The sequence below is a fragment of the Pinus tabuliformis genome, chromosome 3_2 (genome assembly GCF_031772625.1).
Source record: "Pinus tabuliformis cultivar Carrire ecotype Pingquan chromosome 3_2, CPIR1, whole genome shotgun sequence".
NCBI classification, from domain to species: domain Eukaryota; kingdom Viridiplantae; phylum Streptophyta; class Pinopsida; order Pinales; family Pinaceae; genus Pinus; species Pinus tabuliformis.
Window position 1 is genome coordinate 676,700,765 of NC_142302.1, and position 13,928 is coordinate 676,714,692.

A 13,928-nucleotide genomic window follows, 5' to 3' on the forward strand; every position below is an offset into this window, starting at 1 on the left:
TCCTTAGATTAGAATCAGATAAGAGGGCCTACCTCTTATAGTGCTAATCCACTTGATGTTGATCTTTCTTTCTTGCTCTAGCTTCCTTTCATTCTTTCCGTTCAAATACCTGAAACAAACATGCAATAAACAACAACAAACATGATAGCATAAAATGGAATTTAATCTACTTAAAAGGTCAAGGAGTTTTAAGCTATCAAATGTAATATTACACACGATATAGGAAATAAACCATTAGTTGTATTAATAAAACTTCAAAGAGAAATACAACCAGAGCCTTGACATTGCAGGTTCCCTTTGGCATGTCCAAGTTCCAGCACTACTATAAGCATCTCATGATTCACTCTCAAAACAATGGAAGTTCAAGGGGTCTTTCCTTTTGCTCCAAACCAAACACTATAAGCTTATTCTCCCTTCACACACAAACTAGAAGGCTAAGGTTCCCAATATGGCTCTCAAGATTTGCAGATTATTTCAGCCCTTTCATTAGCTAGTTGAGGGTGTGAAATGAGGAGTTTATATAGATTTGATGGAGGGGAATGGATCCTCTTATGGTGGGAGAGGCCTTATCTCTTTTGGTTTGTTCCATTTTAATAGGGAAAAGGAACTCAAACTGATCCAAAATGGATCTAGAATAGACTTCTAAGTCTAAAAATATTCCTCATAGAGCAAAATGAAAGTTAACGGCTACTCTTGGAAATAGTCCCATTGCATAGATCTTTTCATTCTGAATCTACTGCAATTTGAATGGGCTAAAATGGACTTCGGACGAAGAAGTTATCACAGAATGAAGATTGCCCATTGTCCTTTGAAAAGGAGGCAATTTCTTATAAAAATGGACTTAAAGGCTCCTTAAGGAAATCGCATCAGGAGAGGTGCAAAGGGCGGACTTAGACCAAAGGCTGTACATAACCCCAATCAGCGATCTCCGATATATCACATCGGAGGTAGGCCTTAGTGTGATATCGGGTTCTAGGCGGAGCCAATTGTGATCGTGATGAAGCAGCAAGTGGTGATATATATATCGGCGATCGACACAGTCAAAGATATAGACCCCCGCCAATGTGATATGCGATGTGTGATATCGGCAATTAGTGTGATCGATGATCGGTGACCGGTGAATCCCAATATAAAGGACTATTGGCATATGCTTGTTGCAATTGCGATTAGCAATCAAAGGCATGGACCCGATGGGTTTATAAACTCGATTGCATAATATTTGAAATCGGGAATTTCAGATTTTTTGTGTATTCCCGTGTATTTGGGTTTTTGACCATGCGACAATGCGATTGTGATATTGTGACCAAAGGTGGACCCGATAAGGATTATAGACACGATTTCATATTATTTGAAATCTAGATTTGTGGATTTTCTTTGTATTTTCGTGTAATTGGGTTTTGGCCTTATGCAATGCGATTTGCGATGAGCGATGAAGAACACAGACCTGACGAGTTTATAGGGGCGATTCTATATTATATGAAGTCTGGTTAAATGCTCAATGATGTTTTTTTGCCATTTTTCCCTGTGTATTGCGTTACGTGTTCAAACACGGGATTTATATAGGAGGAAGGCCAAATGACTGGGTTTCCTGCTTTCCAGTTCCTTTCTAATTGCAAACTGATTCTTGTGATGAAATAGTCAGGTTCTTCAATGATGAAGGACTGTAACCGATGTGTTACAAATACACAGAGAGCACCATTGGCAGGGATTCACAGAGGCCGAGAGATAACACAAAGGGAGCTCAGAGAAGCTCGAGAAGCTCAGAGATGCTTCAGCGAATGCGTGGGCAGAGTAAGGATGCTGGGGAATCCATTGGAAGGCTCAGTGAATGCTCAGATGCTGAAGAAAGTAGAGCACTTAACAGATCATAGCCACCAGAGGTTGGAAAGGCAGAGCTGGAGCGCTTAATAGAGTCGAGAGCCAGAGTGAGAATGAGAGCCAAGAGCTAGAGCAAGAGCCAAAGCGAGAGCCAGAGTTGAGAGCGAGAGTGATAGCCAAGAGCCAAGAGCCAGAGCCAAAGCTAAGAGCCAGAGCTAGAGCCAGAGCCAGAGTCGAGAGCTAGAGCCAAGAGCCGAGAGCCAGAGAGCCAAATGGCCAGGGATAAAAATGGTATTCTAAGCCCAATGGTTCAGTCGTAACCTATTGGAGTTGAGTGTGGAACTAGTAAAAGAATTCAGCCATAATCCAAAAGAGCCTAATCGAGTTGATTAGAGATCAAGGAGATGTAACCCACGAGGTTTGGGTGAACTCCATATTATATTGTTGTCTTATGTGTTTTCTTATCTACTGCATCTTGCTATTATGTGTATGATGCCTATTTGCTACATTGTTTACCATTATGAGTTTTATTTCAGCATAAGCAAATGAACTTAAAGCACATAAACAGTTAGAGACAAACACAAGCATACACCTATCTCAAGTCCTTTAATTTCGCAAATTATCAATCATAAGCATAGATCTGGGGAATATATATAAGCTTTAGAGTTGGAGAGGTTCTTGTAAGTTGACAAGAAGCCTTTAGTGCCCCATTTCAGATCAGGTGGTATCAGAGCATCAGGTTAATTAACCCCACCTTCAAATAAGGTGATATCAAAGCTTAAGTTATACCAAAGCAAGTGGTATCAGATTAGAATGCTTGATTGATAGAGCAATCTATTTGCTTGCTTGTCTGAAAGGTGTTTAAACAATCAGGGATTGATTGTATGCTTGTTTGTAGACTGACCATTGTGTGAGTTTTCAGAAGTGAAATATACTGATAAGCTAAGTGCAGGAGAGGACAAGAAGGAAGAAGGGTTGAAGGCATTCTTCTTATCCCAAAGGACCTCAAAGAAATCCTTGAAGCACAAGAGGTTTGTTGCAAAAGGTTGCTTGAATAAGCTCTTTGTTAATCTTGTTTGAAGTTCTTTTGTTCATTTTGATAATGACAACTTCTACAAGTGAGTCCTCAAATTCTTCTTTCTTCACAAGCTTCTTTGATGAAGACATGAAGCAAGACTTGTTCATCATGATGGATATGGTGAAAGAAATGTATGAGGATGGAAGGAAGAGCATCATACTTAGAGAGAAGTTGAATTCCATGAAGGAAGAGAAGCAGGTGCTTTCTAACAAATTGCAGGAAACAGAGCGGCAACTTCATATTGCAAATATGAACCTGAAAAGGATGCATGAGTTGGAGAAACAGCTCTTTGTTGCCAAAGAAGCCTTGTTCAAGTATCGGCTTGAAGAAGAGGTAAACAATTCCTGTTTGTCTTCAAATTCTTCTAAGAATGCTTATATTGGTTCTTTTGAAAAACATACAAAAGGCATAGGTTCTAAGTTAATGTCCAAGATGGGCTATGAAGGAAAAGGCTTGGGAAAACATGCACAAGGTATTGTTGAGCAAATAATGGTTGAGGAAAGGCCTAATTATTTGGGTCTTGGCTATGGATAGTCTTATGGAGGAAGTTCCAAAGCTACCATGAAGACCATTGAAACAGTTCCAAGAAGGAGTTTCATTTCAGGTCTTCTACCTCAAGTAAGTGTAAAGATTGTATTCTTGGGGAATGCAATAGCTTGAAACATCATTTGCAGGATGCAGGTGTTCATAAGAATACACTTGAACTAGAGAGTTGTGGAAACTCTAAAAGCCTTGAAGAGATTGATGGTGTTCCAAAGGAATCCACTTCTTCATTTGATTCACCTCCTCATGAAGGCAATAAAGGTGAAAGAGAAAGGTATAAATCTGGTTCTAAACATATTCCTTGTGATCATGTAAAGCATGATAAATTTCCATATAAGCATTGGAAAATAATTACATGTTCCTTTTGTGGTTTGGATAACCATAATGTTTCTAGATGTTGGAAGAGAATGGCCACATACAGGAAACTTTTGAAGGAAAGGAAGCAAGAAGCCAAAGGTCCACTGGACAAGGCAAATCATGCTATCAAGAGGATGCACATGTGTTGCACTTACTACCATAAGCAAGGACATATTTGTTATCGGGAAAAGTAGTGTCTATGTAGAGCTGCTAGTCCCACTAAGGCTGGTAGCTACCTTAGAAACAAACAAACTAAAACTACTTTCGTTTTCCTTTATGAGAAATAGATAAGAGGGGAATGAAGGAGACCAACCTCTGCCTTGCGCTTGGTTCCTTGCCTGATTCCTCTCTCTTCTGGTAGATCTTTGCCACTCGCTTCTTCATCTACCTAGCTTCAAAGGGCACCTGTAGAATCAAAGCAGCATAACACTATCCAAGAACATAGATCTATTATCATAAACAATATAGGACCAGATATATATTGACCACACAAATGCATATATCAACAATCATACAAAAATGTGGAGGAAAACTTGAATAGCTTTATTGATAATCAAGAAAGAGCAAAGAGGATTACAACCAATTGTTCTGACGCAGCGTCATCCTCCCAGCAAGAGAGCCCTTCTTCACCTCATGAAAAGCTTAGATCACCCAACACTATGATATTGCACCAAGAAACCAGTAGCACTTCCTTACAAGATACAAAATTCCAGCCTCCTGGATCTCTGGGATGAGGGATCCATATATAGATGTTTGCAAAGGGGGGTGAGTCAGCTTTTGAGATTTGATGAGTGTCCTCTCTCTGATAGTGCTTGAATCCACTTGGAGATTGATGATCTCTTACTCATCCCTGGGCGAATGCAGAGAGGCAAGTGTCACAGGAGAAGTTTCTAGAAGATTCCTTGCTCCTCCACCTTGCAGATTGACCCTGCCATTTATCCACTCTCGCCCATCGCACCCCATAGAAGGGCTTTCCAAGATGCATCGCACCTCCCATGAGTATTTAGGTGGGATGCATCACACTTTGACAATGGAGCAGGTGAGATGGTCCAGTTTTGACCAGTTCTGAGCAGTTTTTCATGGAGAACTTTTGGGAGAAGATGTAATCAGTTGACCTTATTCTTTTAGAGGTTGGAACAACACTTTTAGGGACTTAAGAGCCCTTGGTTTATGGGTATTTTATGATTGGGGTTGCAGTGCCCAAAAATGTCTATAACAATATTGCTGTAAAATGTTGGACTCTGAATCCAACAATGCTTCCAAAAAATTTGAAGAAGGTGGAAAGAAAGAATGGCAAGAATGGAAAGGAAGTTTCCATAAATGATGTGTTTCAGGATGATCCACATGTTGATGCTGATGTGTAGACAAAGGAAGGACCTTTGAAATGGATTGGTAAGAAATGGTTAGAATTATTAATTAAGATTGCATGTCTATTGATATAATGCATCTATTTTCATTTCTTTGTTAATGAGATGCAAGTTGCAGGTTTTTACCAAGGAGGTGAATGGGAAAAAGTTGAGTAGGAGACTCACTTTATTGCTGCAACATTATATTCATTTCAGCTTCGAAATTATAGTGTGCCTAAGCGAAAGTTGAAAGGTTAAATGCATGCATAAGCATGATATGCATGAACACAGGGACGCTGATGATTTCCTTGTATTTGAACATGTATGTGTGATTAACTTGAAGGGTTGATTACTTTGTTTTTAAACATGCATGTAATATTGACTTAGGAAAAGTTGATTTGGTCTCCAAGATGGAGATGATGATGAAGTGTTTCATCTTTTGAAAAAGAGTCCTAAAGGTCTTTTTCTACATGCTTGACTTGAAGGGTCAATTGTTTTAAAGGCATGTTTTGTGGGCTTGTTATCTAGTCCATCATTTGTATGCAGATGTAAGACATGGAGATGTTCACAAGATGTGAAAATCTATTTCTTTTGTTGAAGTAGGAGTTTAGGCCATCTAGTTGTTGTCTGTATTTTTGTTGTTGTTAACAGTTTTTGTTGATAGTATGTCAAACACGTACAAATGAAAATTTTCTGAAGCAGAGGCAACTTCACATTTGTTTGAGCCACCTTGGACCAATGATCAAGGTAGAAAGGTTCAAACTACCTTCTGTGACCTTCTCAGTAGGAGTTCTGCATGAAGTCAAGGAGGAAGATAGTTCTTCCCAAGAGGACCAACATGTCCAAGAAGGAAGTGGTCAAAGGCTTTGGTTCAGAGGCACTATGCAAGGCAAGTGTATGGAGGCTGAAAGAAAAGGGTGTTTTTACTCTCATTTACTGTTTAGATTAGTATATCAGTCTTTTGGAGACCAAAATTTCTTTGTAGTGGAAAGGTGTGATCCAAAATGGATCTAGAATAGACTTCTAAGTCTAAAAATATTCCTCACAGAGGAAAATGAAAGTCAAGGGATGCTCTTGGAAATAGTCCCATTGCATAGATCTTTTTATTATGAATCTACTGCAATTTGAATGGGCTAAAATGGACTACAGATGAAGAAGTTATGATAGTAAGAAGATTGCCCATTGTCGCTTGAAAAGGAGGCAATTTCTTATAAAAATGGACTTAAAGGCTCCTTAAGGAAATCGCATCGGGAGAGGTGCAAAGGGTGGATGTAGACCAAAGGCCAGACGGACCCTCAATTAGCGATCTTCTATATATTGCATCAGAGGTAGGCCTTAGCACGATATCGGGACCTAGGTGGAGCTAATTGTGATCGCGATGAAGCGGCAAGTAGCGATGCGATCGGCGATATAGATATTGGCGATTGGCACAGTCAGAGACATAGACCCTCGCCGATGTGATATGCGATGGGCAATATCGGCGATCAGCGATCAGTGAATCCCAATATAAAGAGCCGTTGGCATATGCTTGTTGCCATTGCAATTAGAGATCAAAGGCACGGACCCGATGGGTTTATAAACTCGATTGCATAATATTTGAAATCCGGAATTTTGGATTTTCTGTGTGTTCCTGTGTATTTGGGTTTTTGACCATGCGACAATGTGATTTCGATATTGCGACCAAAGGTAGACCCAATAAGGATTATAGACGCGATTTCATATTATTTGAAATCTGAATTTGCGGATTTTCTTTATATTTCTGTGTAATTGGGTTTTGGCCTTATGAAATGCGATTTGCGATGAGCGCTGAAGAACATGGACCCGACAAGTTTATAGGGGCGATTCTATATTATTTGAAGTCTAGTTAAACGCTCAATGATGTGTTTTCACCAATTTTCCTTGTGTATTGCGTTATGTGTTCAAACACGGGATTTATACAGGAGGAATGCCAAACGACCAGGTTTCCTACTCGCTGGTTCCTTTCTAATTGCAAACTGATTCTTGTGATGAAATAGTCGGGTTCTTCAATGATGAAGGATTATAATCGAAGTGTTACAAATACATAGAGAGCACCATTGACAGGGATTCACAGAGGCCGAGAGATAACACAGAGGGAGCTTAGAGAAGCTCGAGAAGCCCGGAGATGCTTTAGTGAGTGCGTGGGCAGAGTAAGGATGTCGGGGAATCCATTGGAAGGCCCAGTGAATGCTCAGATGCCAGAGAAAGAAGACTACTTAACAGAGCATAGCCACCAGAGGTTGGAAAGGCAAAGCCAGAGCGCTTAATAGAGTTGAGAGCTAGAGCCAGAGCGAGAGCTAAGAGCCAAAGCAAGAGCTAGAGCCATAGCCAGAGCCAGAGCTAGAGATGAGAGCCAGAGCCAGAGCCAAAGCTAAGAGCCAAGAGCCAAAGCCAGAGCCAAGAGCCAGAGCCAGAGCCAGAGCCGAGAGCTAGAGCCAAGAGTCAAGAGCCAAAGAGCCAAATGGCCAGGGATAAAAATGGTATTCTAAGCCTAATGGTTCAGTCATAGCCTATTGGAGTTGAGTGTGGAACTTGTAAAAGAATTCAGCCATAATCCCAAAGAGCCTAATCGAGTTGATTAGAGCTCAAGGAGATGTAACCCATGAGCTTTGGGTGAACTCCATATTATATTGTTGTCTTATGTGTTTGCTTATCTGTTGCATCTTGCTATTATGTGTATGATTCTTATTTGCTACATTGTTTACCATTATGAATTTTATTTCAGCACAAGCAAATGAACTTAAAGCACATAAACAGTTAGAGACAAACACAAGCATACACCTATCTCAAGTCCTTTAATTATGCAAATTATCAATCATAAGCATAGATCTGGGTAATATATATAAGCTTTGGAGTGGGAAAGGTTCTTGTAAGCTGACAAGAAGCCATTAATGCCCATTTTCAGATTACAAACAGTCTCTCTTGGCTCTATCTTTCTCAACCATTTACCAAACTTCCGTTCACGAAGCTTCAATTCCATTTTTAAAAGCTTTCCAAAAGAGGGTTGACGCGGGTGATGAATGGATCACTTGCATTGTTCGTCACTAGTCCTAGTTTTAAACTCTGTAAATCAGCGTATGGAAGGAATTGAGAACTAGCGTCGGTCTTGAAAAATGGGTTTGAAGGAAGATTCTCGAGAAATGATGTAAGGGGGAAATTTTCTACAGATGAAGAAGGATGTAGGGACATGTTCTTCATGGCAGGGAAACATGTGAGGGTCACTGTAGAGGTCCTCCAGGATCGAGGAACAAGGTGTACAGGGGCAGTGACTAAATGTTGTGTAATAGGTTCTTCCTTTTAGATTATGCAATGCCCCTGCCACTTTCTAGAGAGCAGTCATAAGTATCTTTATAGAGCTAGTCCATGATGTAGTAGAAATTTATATGGATGATTTCACACCCTATGGATGTGATTTCCATGAGGCTCTCTCTAACCTGGGAAAGGTTTCAAACAAATGCACTGAAATGAACTTATCCCTTAGTCCTGAAAAATGAGAGTTCTTGATGACAGCAGGGACTGTTCTAGGTCACTCAATATCCTAGGAAGGACTACAAGTAGACCCAAACAAGATAGTTGTCATCAAAAGGGTACCAACTCCACAGAAGAAGAGGGATATCAGGAGTTTATTAGGATTAGCCGAATACTATAGGAGATTTATAAAATCTTTCAGCAAGTTAGCTTCTCCCTTATTTGGGTTATTGGCCAAAGAATTTGAATTTTTATGGTCAGAAAGCTACCAAGAAGCCTTGGACACCCTAAAGGATAGGTTGACTACTACACCTATTCTCTTAGACCCAAATTGGGCTCTTCCTTTTCATATTCATGCCGATGCCTCTCACAAAGCTATAGGAGCAGCTCTAGGCTAGATAGATGACAAGCTACCTTATGCCATTTACTTCATCAATAAGAATCTATCAAAAGCCGAGTTAAACTATACAGTACCTGAAAAAGAGCTCCTAGCTGTTGTACATTCATTGAGTAAATTTAGACATTACATTACTGGTTACCAGACATTATACATATCGACCATGCTGCAATTAAATACTTCATGAACAAACCTGATTAAATGCCTAGATTATTAGATGGTTACTTTTATTGCAACAATTTGATTTAACTATTATTGGTAAGCCTAGCAAGGAGAATGTAGTTGCACATTTTTTTATTATCTAAATTGACTTTTTCTGCAAGGGAGGAAGGAATGGTGGATGATCAACTACTAAATGAACATTTATTCACCATTTCAGTTCTCTCTCCATGGTTTACTGACATAGCAAACTACTTGGTATTTGCACAGTTCCCTCCAAATTTGTCCTCCAAGGAAAAGAGCAGAATCATAAGAAAAAGAACCCCATTAACTTGGACTAGGAGCAATCTCTTCAAGCTAGGTATGAATCAAATTCTGAGAAGATGTGTGAGGGAGGAGGAAGTCTTCGACATCCTTCTAGCCTATCATGATGGGCCTTGTGGAGGTCACTTTGCAGCCAAAAGTACAACATTCAAGGTACTACATGCTGGATATCACTGGCCCACTCTTCACCAAGATTTAAAAAAGTATACTAACCAATGTGATCGATGCCAAAGGATGGGGAAGCCTACTCCCAGGGATGAAATTCCCCTACAACCTCAAGTGACTTTCGAGCCATTTGAAAAGTGGGGCATGGATTTCATCAGGCCCATTGAACCTCCATATAGACAAAAGAAGTACATCATTATGTGCACTGACTACTTAACAAAATGGGTTGAAGCCAAAGCTATCAAGGTAGCAACAGAAGAAAATGTGGTTGAATTCTTGAGAGAAAATATATTTTATAAGTTTGTATACCCTAGAGAGTTGGTAATTGATCAAGTTAGTCAATTTACATCTCACATTATTGAAAATTGGTTAAGCCTATTAGGGCCTAAATCTACCTCAGGCTGAGAAAGGCAGAATCTAGGGTAACATCAAACCACGCTTAACCTGGTAGCTAGCCCTACTAGGTCGAGAGAGGGATCTCTCCTTGTCAATCTCAGGAAAATATAGCAAATGAGGCTTTGAGATGACTGGTGTAAAGACTAATTTTAGGCTAGGTATGTGCTCAGAGGAGTTTGATTGAATTTGATGATGTTTTGCTGGCTCAAAAGTGAAAGGCAAATTTGGGTTCTGGGAATGAAATCAGTTTTGCAGAGGTTTCTATGGGGCAAGGTAGGAAAATGCTTTAGTACTTTAAATTGAATGAGATGGAGAGTCTTAGGACTGGTGAGGAGTTGGAGAGGGCATGAGAGTCTCAAGGATCCTCTTCAAACAGTAGAAAACATAAATAACTAAACAAACCCTAGGTAGAGCACTGCAACTTCAATGATTTCTACCTTTATCCTTGATTCATTTAGTTCAGCTGAAAAAGAGAGATAATGGCATACATAAACACATGTAAAACTTGAATTACAGAAGAAGAAACAATACCAAATCAGCTTTCCACAAGAATCCCACAAAATGCTACAAACCCTGGTCTATTCCTTTGCCAAACTGCAGAGATGAATGTACAATGCTGCTCAAAGCTTTCACAAAAGTCCAACCTTGACAAATGACTGAAAAAGTACTAGATATAGGCAAAAAACAACTCATGCTAGGCTTTAGGGGTCGAATTCATGAGTTTAGGAGTTGTTTCAACAAGATCTAAACTAAGAACTAAAAAGTAGGCAGTGGAACAGCTTGCCTCTAAAACCTAGAAAACTGATTCATTTAGTTTCAAACTACCTTTTCATGATGTATCTACCTCCATGAGTGAAATTTTAGCATATTTACATCAAAGTCCATCAAGTTACATCAAATTACATAATGAGTTGACTATGAGAGATAAAAGTCAAACTGAGAAAAAACTAGGTGAAAAAATAGAGTTTTTTGGCAAAAAAGTCAATTTTCCATCCTGTGCATCACACCACTGTCCCTGTGCGTAGCGCCTATTCGCAGTTGACTTTGGAGGCCTTCCCGTGCACCAAATTTTCTCCAAGTGGGCTTGTTAGAAAGGTCAATCTGTCTACTTTCTAGAACAGGTGGAATTTCTGAATTTAAATTCTAGTTACCCCTCCAAAAGTGAGTTCTCCCAAAATTGCTTCCTGTGTGGCCAAAAAGGGGCAGAAAAGGCATTTTTGAGGTGTTTTTGACCCTTTTGGAAGCTCAAAACTTGACAAAATTTCTTGGCCATTTGTGGGCATTCATATTTTTGCATGAGGAATCCAAAAATGCTGAGTTTTCCTTCAAAGGAGGTCCCTAGAAAAAGCACGCGCCAGGTGGCGCGGCGCACCAGGCAGAAAAACCTGTGTTTTGCTCCAAAAATTCAAAATTGACAAAAAGTGTGCCAAATTTCTTGAAATTTGGGCTGAGTGAACTGCATCAAGTACTATGTTGGGCCAAGGAAGCCTTAGCCAAGATCTTGAGCTTATCTTGCTCTTTCTTCCTCCTCAAATTTTTCCTCAACTTGGCCTTTAAAGTCCTAATTCTTGCTTTGCAACTTTTGTTTCTTGCCAAATAATGAAAAGCCATGTGCCGTAACATGTCTTTCTCCTTGTTAGCCTTATCCAGCAGCCTCTCCAAGTGCATGTTCATCTTCTCCAACCAAGACTCCTTGTCATTCTCTATCTCTTGTTCAATGGAAGTCAAAGTGACATGGTCCTCTTCATCATTTTGCTTCTTCAGTTTCAACATTTCTAGCTCCATTAGGCTTTTCTTATCCTCCAACTGTTTGTTTTCTTTCTTGTTTGTCATCTATATCATCCTCGTGCATCCTCTCTTTTCCTTTTCTTTGTTGCTTATCATAGTCATATTCACTGTCTCTTTCCATTGTTTTCCCTTGGTTTTGAAAAATGTGATTATATATGAATGGTTTGTGGATAATAGTATGGAATAGGATGGAGGAATGGAATGGGAAGAGTGTATGGGGAAGGGAGTGTGGAAATGTATGTATGAACAGGGTTTAGGGATGTGAGCAGGGTTTAGGGAGTGAGTAGGATAAGTGTGTAGGGATTTAGGGAGAGTGTGTAGGGTTTGGTGATGTGAGTAGGGCTTGTAGGGTTTGGGGATAGTAGGAATTAGGTATTAGGGTTTAGAGATGCCAATTAGGTTTTGGGAGTAGTGGGATTAGGTATTAGGGTTTTTAGTTTTGCAAATAGGGGAATAGATGAATGTGAATGAAAGAGGGAAGGGGGAAATGAGATGAGTGAAATGTAGTGAAGGGGAATGTAACTGTTGTAAGGGGAGCAAACAGCAACAATGACAACTTTGAAACCCTAGACAATTTTTTGAATGTGACTGTGCAACAAACTAGGGTTTTCCTTTTCACCTATTTACACACCATGAATGATGATCAAAACTTTTGCAATGGCACTATGGAATGCTTCACTTACTTGTTGAATGAAGATTACACAAATTTGGAGCTTGGCAAAATGATTTGAGTGAAATTTGGGCTAAGCAGGTAGGTGTGCGCGCACCACTACCCAAGTGCACCGTGCTCAATAGGTGTTCCGCGCTCAACAGGTGCACCATGCCTGTTCAAATTGCAGTGTAAAACCTGCACCAAGTGCGCCGCACTCAACAGGTGCGTCGCGCCAGCTGACAAGTGCGTAGCACTTTTTGCAGGACACTTTTGGAGGCCTTCCCGGTCTTCAAATTGGGCGTGGGATAGCTCGTTGGAAATCTTATTGGGTCTCATTTCCAACACAACTTGAATTTTTCAATTTGGAGTTCATTTACCCTGCCAAAAGTCAAATCTCCCAAGACTGGTAAAAATGTGCAAAATGAGGCTACCTAAAGGCAGAGTGTTGTTGCAGTCAACTTTTGAAGGTCTTCCTCAACTTCAAAGTGAGCTCATGATAGCTCATTGGAAAGCTAGTTTTGTCTAGTTATTATTTGATGCATCAAGAAAGTCATTTGGCCAACCAAGCTAGGAGAAATATTGATTTTCCCAAGGTCACTGCAGAGGTGCATCAATTCTCCTGAGGCAACTGTATTTTTGACATTTCTCTAAAACCATGACACCTGTGTAAAAAGTGAAGGAGGTTTTTCTTCCTTGGCCCATTGGAGGTGTAAAATGACCCATTGGAACCTGTCATGATGATGAAAACCCTCTGAATGATGGTACACTCTACTAAATGGTGACATGGACCGACATTTGGACAACTTTGAAAGGAGTGAAAACAAACCCTAGACCTAATACCTAGTGACCAAATTTTGCTTGAAGACTCACTGAAATGACAAAATTTGACCTTGAAACCTTAAAATCACTTTGTAAGAGAATGCTTGATCACTAGAGGAAGGTTTGAAAGACTGACACTAACATTGGCTCCAATGGGGATGGTAGCTCCTTGGAGGTGCCAAGAACCACAGATCTTTGGGAGAGCAGACAAGTGCCTTCATCCATTGGGCAATGGAGTCAATAACTTCCACAAACTAAAACCAATATGTTGACTCAAAAATAAGTCAATTATAAAGACTGAAAACTAACTCGATACTTAAACACAACCAACAAACTGGAAAATATGCTCAAAATGGAGCTTATTCAATAAAACCTAATCTAACTATTCCATTCATCACCTGATCAAGTGAAATGAAACAACCAATGCAACCAAGTAGGTATTCCGGCTATTGTTTGCATTCTCCACAAGTACTTGCTTATGAACAATAAGAAAGAACTATTGAAAGGCAATTCCCATGAAAACTTGTAAATAGATCCATTGAATAATATGAATTTTCTATCTGACTCCAAAAATACTGCATAAGGATCTCGAAATTCATG

At 39.8% G+C, this 13,928-nt stretch overlaps 1 pseudogene; it reads left to right on the forward strand.

The window, feature by feature from the left end:
- The window catches only part of LOC149182456 (transmembrane 9 superfamily member 7-like), a 128,602-nt pseudogene extending 126,694 nt beyond the window's left edge, over window positions 1-1,908 (forward strand).
- The last annotated feature ends 12,020 nt before the right edge of the window (window positions 1,909-13,928 follow it).